Source organism: Passer domesticus, chromosome 3 (assembly GCF_036417665.1).
Source record: "Passer domesticus isolate bPasDom1 chromosome 3, bPasDom1.hap1, whole genome shotgun sequence".
Taxonomy (NCBI): domain Eukaryota; kingdom Metazoa; phylum Chordata; class Aves; order Passeriformes; family Passeridae; genus Passer; species Passer domesticus.
In genome coordinates this window covers 86815158-86828216 of record NC_087476.1, presented here as the reverse complement: position 1 = coordinate 86828216, position 13059 = coordinate 86815158, and the positions used below count along the sequence as shown (strand labels likewise).

The following is a 13059-nucleotide window of genomic DNA, read 5'->3' as shown; positions in this document are numbered from 1 at the left end:
AGTCAACATCCTTTCAGGTTAGGGTGAGAAGCAAAAAAGGATCCAAGCAGGCACTGGACTACACTGCCATCCTTAGACATCACCTAGGTCTCCTAGTTCTATGTTGGCTCGTTGTTTTTAGGGGGTTTCCTGGAAAACTGCAAAATTTGGTGCAATGCATTTCTCATCTGAATACTAGCTCTTGCCACTCCCATTCTCCTGGTACTTGCAGGGTCCCAGTGTCCCTCCCTGGCAAACATCAGGGGGACAATGGTTAATCACCAACCATTAACAGGTAATTGAAGAAGAGCTCTCAACAATGAAGCTAACTTAACAGCAACTGGTCCAACTTGTTTTAACTCTGGAACCTTAAAAAAAATAGATAACTTTTTATTCATAACAGGATCATAGGTAAAATTTACCATCATCCATAAGGATTGAAACTTTCTTTCAAAATCAATCACATTATCCCAGACAATCTTTTGAATTTCAGCTGGAAAATCACCTTCACCCCCTTCCCATATGATCAAAGCTGCTGTTGCCTACATCCATAACTGTGCTTGTATACAACTGAAAGCTAAAGACACATTATCTTCAACCGTACTAAGCGCTTCCACTATTAACTTGTGGTCTTGGTCCCCGGCCTTCTCCCACTTTGGCAGTACTTTTGAAATCTGCCACTGGCTAGTTCCTAATGACAATACAGATGACTGTAGGGACTGTTTTAATTTTGCTAGACCACCTGCTGCAGTGGCCAGCTTGTTCATCAGTGAAATAAATAGGGCAAGAGATCTTTCTCCTTTTTTAATGCCTTTATTTTAAAAATCAGCTCAGGTGAGGAGAAACGACAAGTCGTGCCCACACTGCCACTGCTCCCAGGAGTGGCACGGAGGAGGAGGAAGAATGCAGCTGTGTCCACTGGTATGCAGGCAGAGCTGGGGCTTCTGTCCTCACGAGAGCAATAGGAGATGCCGCCTTTTCAGTCTGACATTCAAGATCCTTTTTCTAGCCAACATCCTTTTAGGTTAGGGTGAGAGGTAAAAAGGATCTTAGAAGATACAGGATTAAGTTACTCACCTTTAGACATCACTTAGATCTCTTAATTCCATATTGGCACATTGTTTTAGGGGTTTTTCTTGCAAGATTTCATGAGGGGCTTCCTTATTTGCATTCCAGCTCTATGTCACCTCCCCCCACTTCCCCTCCTCGCCCCCCCCCCCCCACCCCACCCCCCCGGCTAACAGCAATTGGTTTAACTTGTTAACTCTGCAACTTAAAAAAATAGACAATTTTCTACTCATAACAGTCAGTATTTCTGAATTAATTCCATTTAAAACTCCTAATCCTGTCCCTAATATCCCAGTTAGATCCCTTCTTATTCTGATTCTGAGGTGTACTTGTCTCTGTAACCATATTGTCCAGCCCTCAAAGGCTGTTCTTAGGAAAGAGGAGCAGTCTGGTTGGATTTCTGAGATGTTAATTTGCATTAGCAATTCAACACATTTGAGACCCCACTTTGGATTGAACAACAGTTGTTGTTGACCCATATCCCTCACTACATATGGGCCTATTTCATATACTTTCGTTTCAAGTTTGGTTTGGGTCTGAACTGCTTGAGTACTGGTGTGAGTCGTATGAGGTCTTCCCATTGTAAAAGGTATAGCTTCTATTTTAAATTTAAATGAGAGCCCAGTAACGTCATGAACCCAAAGACAAGTCACCTCTACAGGCTGTATTAATGTGAAATTACACCAACAGTCTGATTTACTTGGGCTATTACAAACCTCACTGTATACAGGAGAGGCTGAAACACTAATTTGATTTGGTCTCTCATGAGTGGTCCCATTGACCTCCTGGCATCCTACCCTAATTTCTTCTCCTCTGATCCCTTGAAGTGTACACAGTTCCCATTCCTGCCACTCCTGCTCCTCATATACCTGATTCCCATGGATTATTGCAGTGGATAGGTTTAAATCTTTTATCTCAGAAGGTTCTCCCATGGATCCAGTACACTGATTAAAAGCCTGGGACCAAGGCCATTCAGCATCATTTTGGATAGAGGTACTCTTTAATCCCAAAACTCCAATTACAATTATACAAAAAACAATTTTGTAAATGAAATTACAAACTACCCCCGACCGCAATATACTCATTTTGCCTGAATAAGTTTTAGTCTCAGTTCATCGTCACTTTCTAAGGGGCTTCTGGGGCCTTTTTCACTCAAGAGTGGTGGATCCAGGCATTCTGCTCCTTGATCTTTATTGCAGTGAAGGAGGTGAGAAGCACTTGAAGTGGTCCTTCCCACTGTGGTTCCAAAGTCTTTTCTGTAAGAAGCTTAACATATACCTAATCTGCAGGCTGTATTTTATGTACTGGTCTATCTTGCTCCCTGCTCCAAGTTCCAGCCACATGTTTTTCAATTTCTCTGAGCTGTTTGATTAAAGCTACCACATAGTTGGCTAATGTTACCTCCCCAGTGTGGGTGGACATTCCCTTTTGTATTCCATATCGTCTTCCATAAAGCATTTCAAAGGGACTCAGCCTTTCTTTAGTTCTAGGTTTAGTTCGAATTCACAAGAGTGCCAGTGGAAAAGCTTAGGGCCAGGGTAGATTAACTTCCTGCCCCAGTCTTACAATCTGCTGCTTAATCAAATGATTAATTTTCTCCACTTGGCTGCTCGACTGGGGGTGGTATGGAGTGTGAAGTTCCCAATCTCTGCCCAGATGGCTACTAATCTCTTGCACTATTCTGGAAATGAAATGTGATCCTCTATTTGAGGATATTGTGGCTGGAACTCGGAAGTGTGGTATTATTTCTTGTAATAATACCCTGGTCACCTCTCGAGCCTTGACAGTTCTGGTGGGGAACGCTTCTGGCCACCCTGAAAATGTATCTGCCAATACTAATAAATACCAATACCCACCCTTTCCTTGGGAGTTCTGAAAAGCCAATTTGCCACTGCTGTCCAGGCCCATGGCTCCTCCCAGTCTGACCAAGTTTTGGTCTGGAGGTATTCTTGGGGTTAGTCTGGAGGCAAAGATCGCACAGTCAGATCACTTGAGTAATAGTGACATATAAATTCCTGGCAATGATTCTTTCAATCAGAAAGGTGTACAGGCCCTCTATTCCCCAGTGTGTTTTCTGGTGCTCCTCCCTTACTAGTGACCACAACAAATAGGAAGGGATTACCAGCTTCCTTTCAATGGTAGCCCACCCTTCTTGGTTGTATGTCCCTTTTTGATCTTTGATTAGTTTTCTGTCTTTCTTACTATATTCTGGTTTACCTTCAAGGAAAATTTGTCCATCTGGAATTAGAGCTACTTCAATAATTACCTCACCTTTCGCCACTTCCTTTGCCTCTCTATCCGCCAGCTCATTTCCTTCCTCTAATTCTGAGCTCACTCTCTGGTGTGCCTTAATATGCATAATTGCTACCTTTTCTGGCAGCTGAACTGCTTCTAGAAGCCAGATTATGTCTTGCGCATGTTTGATGTTCTTTCCTTGTGAGGTTAACAGTCCCCTCTCCAGATGGCTCCATGTGCATGCACAACTCCAAAAGCATGCCTCAAGTCTGTATAGATGTTTATTCTCTTTTCTTTTGCCATTTCCAAGGCACAGGTTGCTGCAATTTTCTTGGCCTTCTGTGCAGAGGTGCCTGTTGGTAAGGGTCTAGATTGTATTAGCTCTCTGCAAGTAGTTACTGCATATCCAGCATGTCACTTTCCACTAGCAACATAGCTAATCCTGTTAGTGAACCAGGTCTCTGTATTGCCTACAGGAGTGTCCTTTAAGTCTGGGCAGCTGGAGTAAGTAGCATCAATGGTCTCCAGGCAAGCATGGTGTACTCCTTCTTCTTGATTTCCACCGAGAAAAGAAGCTGAGTTGACAATATTAGCTACCACTATCTCTACATCATCTTGTTCTACCATGATGGCCTGGTATTTCAGGAACCTCTGTGGTGAAAGCCAGTGGCCGCCCTTTACTTCCAGTACTGCGGACACTGTGTGGGACACTAGCGCAGTCTTTTCTGTCCCAGGGTAAACTTACGTGTTTCTTGAATATTCAGCACAACTGCTGCTACAGCTCTGAGGCAAGCTGCCCATCCTTTGGCCATCACATCTAGTTGCTTGGAAAAGTAAGCAACTGTTCTCCGATATGGACCCAAGTCCTGAGCCAATATTCCCAGGGCAATTCTCTGTTTGTCATGAGAAAAAAGAAAGAATGGTTTACTTACTTACATCTGGAAATCCCAAGGCTGGAGCTGACATAAGGGCACTCTTTAGCTGGTGAAAGGCCCGTGTGGCTTCCTTTGTCCACTGGAGATCTCTATTTCCATTGGCAATAAGAGCACAGAGGGGTCTGACAAGCAGTCCATAGTTATAAATGCACAGCTGGCATTTATAACTATGGAAGGAGGTTCGGAGTTCTTTAATTGTCTGGGGTTTCGGGGTTTGGCATATTGCTTCCTTGCGAGCCTGCCCTAAAGTCTGTTACCCAGCACTAACTTCATACCCCAGGTAGATTACCTGCTGTTTCACTACCTGTGCCTTTTTCTTTGATACTCTGTATCCTTGGAGCCCTAGGAAATTCAAAAGGCTTACCACCCAGGCCACACATGCTTCCCTCATCTGAGTGGCTACTAGAAGATCATCCACATACTGCAATAGCCTTCCTTCTTCCTCTGGAGCTTCCCAGCACTCTAGATCTTTTGCAAATTGCTCCCCAAACAGAGTGGGGGAATTTTTGAAGCCTTGAGGCAACAGTCCATATGAGCTGGATTTTGCGCCCGCTTTTAGGGCTTTCCCATTCAAATGCAAACATTTTCTGGCTGGCTTTGTGGATAGGGAGGCAAAAGAAGACATCTTTCAGATCTAAAATGGTAAACGAGGTTAGTTCAGGTGTCAAACATGTCAGCAAGCGGTATGGGTTTGCCATCACCAGGTGCAGATGAGGCTTTTACTGCCTGACCCTAGCTGGTTGTTTTCCTTAACTTGCATAGGCGGTGCATTCTCTGCCCTCCTTGGTGTGTTAGAGGCCCATACCCCAGGAAAATCCAGATCCGTTATTTTCTTGTTAATTTCATCCTTATTGTCAATTTCAGTTTCACTAATTGTTGAAATTAAACTTAGTATGTTTACATAATGTTGATTCTTTACCTGAAAAATAATCTCACCATCTTTAAATGTGATCTTTGCTTCCAGCTGCTCCAACAAATCCCTACCCAACAGGGCCTTTGGAGAATTGAGCATATACAAAAACCTATTAATATTTTGATGGTTTGCAAAGTATGCCTTTTCAGATTGGCCAGTTGTCCCCTTACCATAACATAATCATTTGTTATAGGCATCAAGGCTTTATTTAACATTATGTTTCCCCTGTGTCTACTAAAAATTCCATTTTCTTAGTCCCCATTCTTTCTACTCCATCCAAACTCTTTGCCTTAATTCAAAGTCTTGGGGTATAAAAATAGGCTGAGCACATTCAGCTTTAATTATTTCTGCTGGGTTTCTTAAATGACTTAAAACTCTCTTTTCTAATAATTCAAACACCCTAATACTTCATTGCTTCTTGCAACCGGTTGCTACTAAAACCCTTATAGCTCTCTGAGTAGTCTTTGTTTCCTTAGAATAACACAAATGACAAAGTGTCTGTCTTGGTCTTCTCCACCTAAACTCTGCTTTACAAAATCTCAGTCTTTTCTAGTTCTCTTCCCGTACAATCCAATCTTCAATTAAAGCATTGTTTCCACTGACACTCACTTTGCTGCTTTACAAAAGGCTGTGCCCGTTACAGCAAAAACTCTGATATACCCACAAACACATACCCCCCCCCACCCCCCCACCCCAATCTCTAATTCATGAAGGTCAGGGCTTAAGTTGCCGTGGAAGGGGGATTCCTGGAATTCCTTCAATTCCTTTTACCACAGTTAAACATAAATCACCATACTGTAGGTTTTCTGTGTAAAATGCTACACTTGTTGCAAACAAAATCCTAAAATCTCCACAAACACAACCCTACAATTCCAAGAATCAAATTACCACAATGCGGGGGAAGAACCACACAAACTCACTGGGAAAGGGGGTATCTCTCAAAGTGCCCACTTTTCTCGACACAACACAGCATACAACACTTCAGCATTTACCCATATCAGCTTCTTCTGGTCTTCACACACTCTGGACACGATCAAAATAACAGCACACAGTAAAATTATTAACTAGATCCAGGGATTTACTGGATTCACAAACTCCCAGGGATCAAGTCCAAGCTACTGGGGCAGAGAAACCCCCTGAGTTCATCTAGCCACAGTTAAAATGTGCATAGTCTACACAAATCACCACCTTTAAACAATAAATGTCCTCACCCACATTTCTCCACTTGTTCCATTTCTCCACAGGGCGCTCCCTGCCCTCACAGTCTGCCCCAGCTAGCACCCCAGACCTCACCCAGCCACCCAGCTGCTTCAGACGCGGGCAGAACTTCCCACCACACTCCGTGGGTACACTAGCTCGCTTTTTCATACACCACGCATTCACACAATTACAAACAGATTAACATTAACCACAATGTCCGGACACCACAACCATGCAAATTTCGGGTTCACTCAACTCACCCGCAGAGTCGCTAGCGGTAGTGGTCGCTCTGTTGAACAATGAACCCGTTCCCAGTGCCCCCAGTCACTCTATCAACTAGGGGACCTCTGCTATCAACTGTGCTCTCGGCCGATGGTTGCTTGCAAGCACGGGGATGGGGCTGTGCACTCAGATGTCTCTGAGCAGCCTACCAGCAGCCCTATCTCTCTCTCTCCCCCGGGGGCCTCTGATATGCATACCGTTTATCCACATACCAGCAGCTCGTTGTCTGTCCCCTCAAGAGGCAAGCTGAGACAGATCGGAGCTCCTCCAGGGAAAATCCCGGGGTGCACCTAGGAGGTCCGCCCCCCCTCTGCCCCTGCAAGGACAGAGATGGTTTCCCGGCTGGCTCACCAAAATGATTTGCAGAAAAAAACTAACTCTGCAACTTGTAAAAGTTGTAAAGCTGATGTGGTATTTTCGGGGTCCCCTGTTGAAGGCAAGGAAATGATGAAATCTGATTCCATGGTCTTAGAAGGCTAATTTATTATTTTATAATATTATATTATATTAAAGAATGCTATACTAAACTATACTAAATTATACTAAAGAATAGAGCAAGGATACAGACAGAAAGCTAGAAAGATAATAATAGTAACTCCTGACTCCTTCCAGAGTGTCGACACTGTTTGGCTGTGATTGGCCAATAAGTAAAAACAATTCACATGTTGGATAAGCAATCTCCAAACCACATTCCAAAGCAGCAAAACACAGGAGAAGCAAATGAGATAATTATTGTTTTCATTTTTCTTTGAGGCTTCTCAGCTTCCCAGGAGAGAAATCCTGGGCAAGGGATTTTTCCAGAAAATATGACAGTGACAAGCCGGTATGTTTATTACAGCACTGGACGCATGTAGGGATCATTCCCCCTAAAGGACATGCGCACACCTGAGAATTCGGAACCTTTTATTTTATCCCCCTTACTTGTATATATGCTTAGAGTTTCAAAATAGGTTCATGCATATTCATTTTACTGGTTTTGCATTACACTTGCACCACGCCTCCAAATCTCTTAGTCCACAAAAGCGCGGTTCCCACCATCGGCAGTCCACACTGATGGACCTGCAGCTCTGGGTTCCAACGCCCCAACCCCTGGCAGTGCCGAGCCAAAGGCACTCGGTGCTGGCAGTTCCATGCCTCCAAACTCCCCCAGCCCACAAGTGCAGCCTTTGCCAGTGGCAGCCCTGGGCTCCAGTGCATCTGATGGCCATGGTCACCCTCAGCTGGGTTAGAACTGCTGAAAGTTACTATGCTAGACACCCCTAGCTTGCTACTGCCCATGCAGGCCTGCGCAGTCCCTGTCTTGGAAACCCCGCACATTCGGTGGAAGTCCTCCCACTGCCCACAGCCTCCTGCCACCTCTAGGCCCCATCACCCCTGTGGCGTCTCGCGGCTCCACAGGAGAGCCACGGCAGACCCCATGCCCCAGCCTGAGGACGCCTGCATCTCAGCCAGTCTCTGATCACCAACAGCACCGCATGCAATCTCAGCACTGTGCCTCTGCTGGTCGTCCCCATCCTCACTGGGTCAGTGCGTATCGGAAACTCGCTGTGCTCAGTGCAGCTGCAAATATTGCTCTATGCAAACTTGGCCTTTGGCCTCATCTGCACCTGCGGGCTTGGAGAACTACTGTGGTGGCTCTGTGAAACTCCACTCGCCCTCTTCCGCATCCCACACCCGAGGACCCCTGCGCACTCGGCTCATCCCAAGCGGCAGCCCCACTGGCGCCAGCCACCACTACGTCACTGTGGGCAGGCACACGCCTCGGCTGATAAGCTCTGGAATTATTGCATTGCTAGCGCACCAGGAGCTTCTTGCACTCAGTGCACCACTGATCCACGTGGAGCAGCCATGCAGTCCTCCCCTGCCGCTGCCCTCCGGCTGGGAAAGTTACCTCGACTACGCGTCCCAACATGGGCGTCATTTTCTGCTGAATGGTGATTTTCGCTATAATTTTAACATTGTGGCTCTCACCTTGGTGATCTCCAAGTGCTCTTGGGCTCTTACAAATCTTCTGATCTCAAGCATCTCACAGGTCCGGGGGTCCCTGCTTTTGGCTTTTACGCATCCCACCTGCCACATTTCTGCCCTTCTTCCACACACATCCTGCCAGTGTCAGGGTCCCCTTCTTCTCTTACACATTCTGCCCTGTTTCCAACCGTCCACTATCCTGAAGCTTCAACAGACCAGGACAGATCCATATATTACTAATGTGAAGCTCACGTTATGAGGATCTGTTACCCTAAACACACTCCCAGAACTACTTCACTCACAATTCAGGTATACACACACTTATACTCACAGTCTTCTAGATCCTTCTCCTTCTTTTTTCATTATATAGTCCTTTGCAGTCCCCAGGTTTACCTGCAATCACCAATGGTCCCAAGAGAAGTTGTTTGATCTGCTAAAATCATCAGGGTCGCCATTTGTCCAAAATCTCCTTGGCCATGGGAGAAGAGGCCTTATATCCTGGACGAGTCCCCATTGTAAGAGAAAACTGCTCACTTAAAAAATTTTAAGAGGTTTATTAAAACTTAACAAAACTACAACAAAAGGACTAAATAAGGAAAAAGTTGCAGTGCTGGCAACTGCCTTCATGGCTGCCTCCCACGTGGCCAGTTCATCTTCAAGACGCATGCTCAGTCTTTTATACTTTTGCGGGGTTGCATCAGCCAGCCCTGGCCCCTCCCAAAGTCTGTCAGTCAGCTCTTCTTTGCCATTTATCGGTGGATAACTGCTTTCTTATAACTTGATTGGAAGGTCAGGTGTTGTCATGATGCACCCCCTAAGCAACAAGCTTTTCCATTCCAAGCTGCCCCAGGTAAGGGGCACATGTACATGCTTTCTTTCTCCTTGTGTAAGACAACCCAGGCTGTCTGATGGTCACAATAGAGAGGAGGGGGTTGGAAAAGGGAACTATGGGGAGAACAGAGGACATCTAAACTACAATAACATAACTATACATCTATAGCTTCTCTTAATATTCACACAATAGTCATTCCTTAATTGTGAGATCCAATTATCTCATTATCTGTAACACCAAGAAGGGACTTCCACCCCTTTCTGTGTGTGCTCTATCACCCATTGTGTGGCACAAGGGACACAAGGCTCTCCCTGTGCCTGTCTCCAAAAGCTTCAAGCAGAGACTCGAGCCTCTCCACCTCAGAACTTATGGGGGCCTCCACAACTCCTCTGTGGCCACCTTAGGCTGATCATGCTGTGCATGCCTTCTTCACCCACTACCCATGATTTTACCAAATCTGCACCAAATGTCACAATAATAGAGAGGCTCAAATCCACCCTTTTATTTTACACAGACTCTGCACATAGAGTTATAACACTCCTCCTCTGTCTCCTTCCTGCCCTGAAAATCCCAGCAGCTGGATATTTAGAGGAGGGAGGTTCCAGAGGTACTCCTCTGTGGATGCCAGCCTGGTCAGGGAGAGAGAAACAGCAATAGTTTCTCACAGTGGCTTGTAAGAATTTTAGGGTGTTGTAGGAATGTGATAACTTGTTAGCATAAACAATCTGCAGGTGGTGTTTTTCCACTTTGTTTTCTGGTTCTTCTCAAGGACGGTGTGTGAGAAAGATGTTTTTTATTAACTAGCCAATCAAGTAGAATGTATCATATCGCTCTCTATAAACCAGAGAACCCTTTGTAATAAAGCTTCCTTTTCTCCTCTTGCAACTGGGTCTCTCTTGGGTCTCTATTCTTGTGTCATTCTTGGCTCAAGGGTGACCCTCCTCTACATTCCTATCTAGGTTACCATAGTGCTGAAGAAACTCCCCTGTGTGACCATTCCAGAGACAAGGGTTGCTCCAGCGAGCTGCCAGGTGCCCTGTTTCATTCCCCACCCATACCACTCTCACCCAGTCAGAGCAGGTTTCTGTACCCATTCCATCCTGAGGTTCCATCAGCAGAGTTGCAGATGTCTCATTCCATAAAGAGCCACCAGCTCCTTCTGCAGCTCTCAGTGTTGTCCTGGTTTAAAAGAGGTGTCTGCCAAGGAAGGCGGGAACCTCCTTCGGAATGGAAAATGTGACCTCCTTCCCTCTAAATTATAACTTTGAAATTACCGGGTTTTCAGGCAAAGATATGAGAACAGGAATAACAGTTCATTACTAGTATGTAGAGGAGTACCTCTAAAAAGCAAACAAAGAACAACAATGGCAGTACAACAAACAGAACAGAAACAGAAACCCAGTCCCAGCTGCCTCTCAACCCCAGGTGCTTCCCCTTTGCTGCAGTTTCAGTCATGGCCAGCAGGGGCACTGGTGGCTCCTGGCCAGGCAGGGTGGGTGCGATGATTCCCCCAAGGCTGCAGGGGAGTGCTGTAGCGTGAGCTCGGCCGCCTCGCTCAGCTTGGTAATGGCGGAAGAGATAAAGAAGGGGCTTCCTTTGGAAACTCACAGGAAGAAGTCAGTCTCAGTGCCACTCGGAAAGCTGAATGGACTGCAGCAGGAACTTTGTAGTAGCAGACTGGAACAGCAGAGGCAGGCCCATCCCGGAGTGACAAACAAAGTGTAGCAAAGATTCCAGAGCCGTGCTAGAAGCCGCAGAATGTTTGGGCAGGCATGGAGTGTCAGGTCAATGTGTAATAAAAAAGCCTAAATCATTGTCATAAAACAGCACAGCTGGGCAGTGGCTGCCAGGCTGCTGCAAGCAGCAGCCACAAGCAGCTGGGAGATACACCCTCTGGGAAGGGGGAAGGAGTCAGGATCACCTTCCCAGTGAGGCCGCATGTTGGAAAGGTCCCAGTTCAACAGCTGGTCTTGTGAGCAGAAGCTCACCCACAGAAAGGAGAAAAGCAGTTCACAACAGAATTCCACTGTGGCAGCAAATTCGCCCACAGCAGCAGAAAACTGGGCCATTCCCCTCTGGCTCTGAGGAGACTGAGGAACTGAGCCTAGTCCCTCAACCCCAGACAAAATCTCACAGTATCTCAACACTTCCCAAGAGAGCCTCACTGCTCAGAGACAGTAGCAAACTGCACCCTTCCTACTCCTCCTTGGTTATATATTTTGTCTCTCTTAAGTATCTATTGTTCTGATTTCTTAGGCAACAAACAGGAGAAAATTCCCTGAGAGAAAAGGAGATGAAAAAAAATCTCAAACTCCAATAAGTGTCTAGTGCCCTGGCCTACTCCCTGTGCCCTCTGTCATGTGAAGGGTGTGCAGCCTCTGGTCCCAGGCTCCTGCCAGCCAGAGCTCAATCTGCAGCTGGCACTGCAGCTGCACACCCAGCTCCCTGCCCCAAAGGGATTCCTCAGCTGCTGCCTGCCGGACTACACTCATCCTCAAGCCTCATCCTGCAAGAAGAGGGCCCTAAAGAAAGCAGCAGAGAGCCTTCTTACAAGTGCGGGTCCTGATAGGACAAGGGGCAATTGCTTTACAGTGACAGAGGGCAGCTTCAGCTGAGATCATAGGAAGGAATTCTTGACAGTGAAAACTTTGAAGAATTCTTGCTGATATACTGACATAGGTTACCCAGAGCAGCTGTGGATGCCTGTTTTTCATGTAGACAAGGTCAGCACAGAAGACAGAGACACCAACTTCGGGAATAAATGTAATTTACTATAATTCAAACCTGCAAAGAATTGCAAAAGGATATGTAAGCAGGACATCAAATCATTAGCAAAGAATTGCAAAAGGATATACCATGCAATGCATCTAATCATTACTATAACAACTGCCTACACTGATGAAGAAAGACACATCACAAGTTACCCTAATCCTTGACCATCATCCAGGCCTGCCTATCAACTGGGGGGAACCACTATCACAGTGAAGGACAGGGGAACCACTGACAGCAACAGGGAAATCCTGCAGGTACCTCTGCCTACAGGCAGAGAGGTTACTGACTGTGTGTAAGTGCTTCCTGTTTTTATACCATTGAATAAACAAGACACCAAAAGCTCTACTGCAGTAACACGTGGTTTCAGTCTCCTACTGGGATTCCCCCAAGGCCTTGGAAGGATTCAGGAAGAACTAAGGGAGTTGTTTGTGATCCTACACCCCCCAAACAAGGCGAGATAGGGCCTTGTCCAGTCCCTGAGTATGGAAAGGTAAATCCATGTTTTGCCAGGGAGCAAATATAGGTAACATTTGGTTGGAAGATTCGTCCAGAGGCCAGCTCTTGGTCAAGGCCTGTTGTTTTAGCCTTAGTCAGGGCCTGTTGATCACGACTTAGTACTTCAATGCCCCATCCCTCAAAGTGTTCAAGGACAGGTTCTGAGCCAGGCTGTGCACATTGTGGACAACTGGGTCCACTGCAAGCTATCCCTCCCTTGAAGATCACATAGCTCCCCATGGTAGCGGGTTGGAGCTATGTGATCTTCAAGGTCCCTTCCAGCCCAAACCATTCTATGGCTTCTTGATTCGATGCAGCTCCTCCCACAGTGCCCAGAACATGGAACCCACCCCTCCGTGACATCAGTCTCAGGGCCAAGG

At 46.1% G+C, this 13059-nt stretch overlaps 2 long non-coding RNA genes across 2 annotated transcripts; one reads left to right on the top strand and one right to left on the bottom strand.

Annotated features, from left to right (window-relative positions):
* Nucleotides 1-155: 155 nt before the first annotated feature.
* On the bottom strand, nt 156-6810 carry LOC135297042 (uncharacterized). Its single transcript, XR_010359061.1, has 3 exons — nt 6591-6810; nt 2904-3007; nt 156-996 (listed from the first exon to the last, which is right to left on the bottom strand). It is a non-coding gene; the product is annotated as an uncharacterized LOC135297042 (long non-coding RNA).
* A 3145-nt stretch (nt 6811-9955) lies between these two features.
* On the top strand, nt 9956-11236 carry LOC135297021 (uncharacterized). Its single transcript, XR_010359031.1, has 2 exons — nt 9956-10837; nt 11023-11236. It is a non-coding gene; the product is annotated as an uncharacterized LOC135297021 (long non-coding RNA).
* The last annotated feature ends 1823 nt before the right edge of the window (nt 11237-13059 follow it).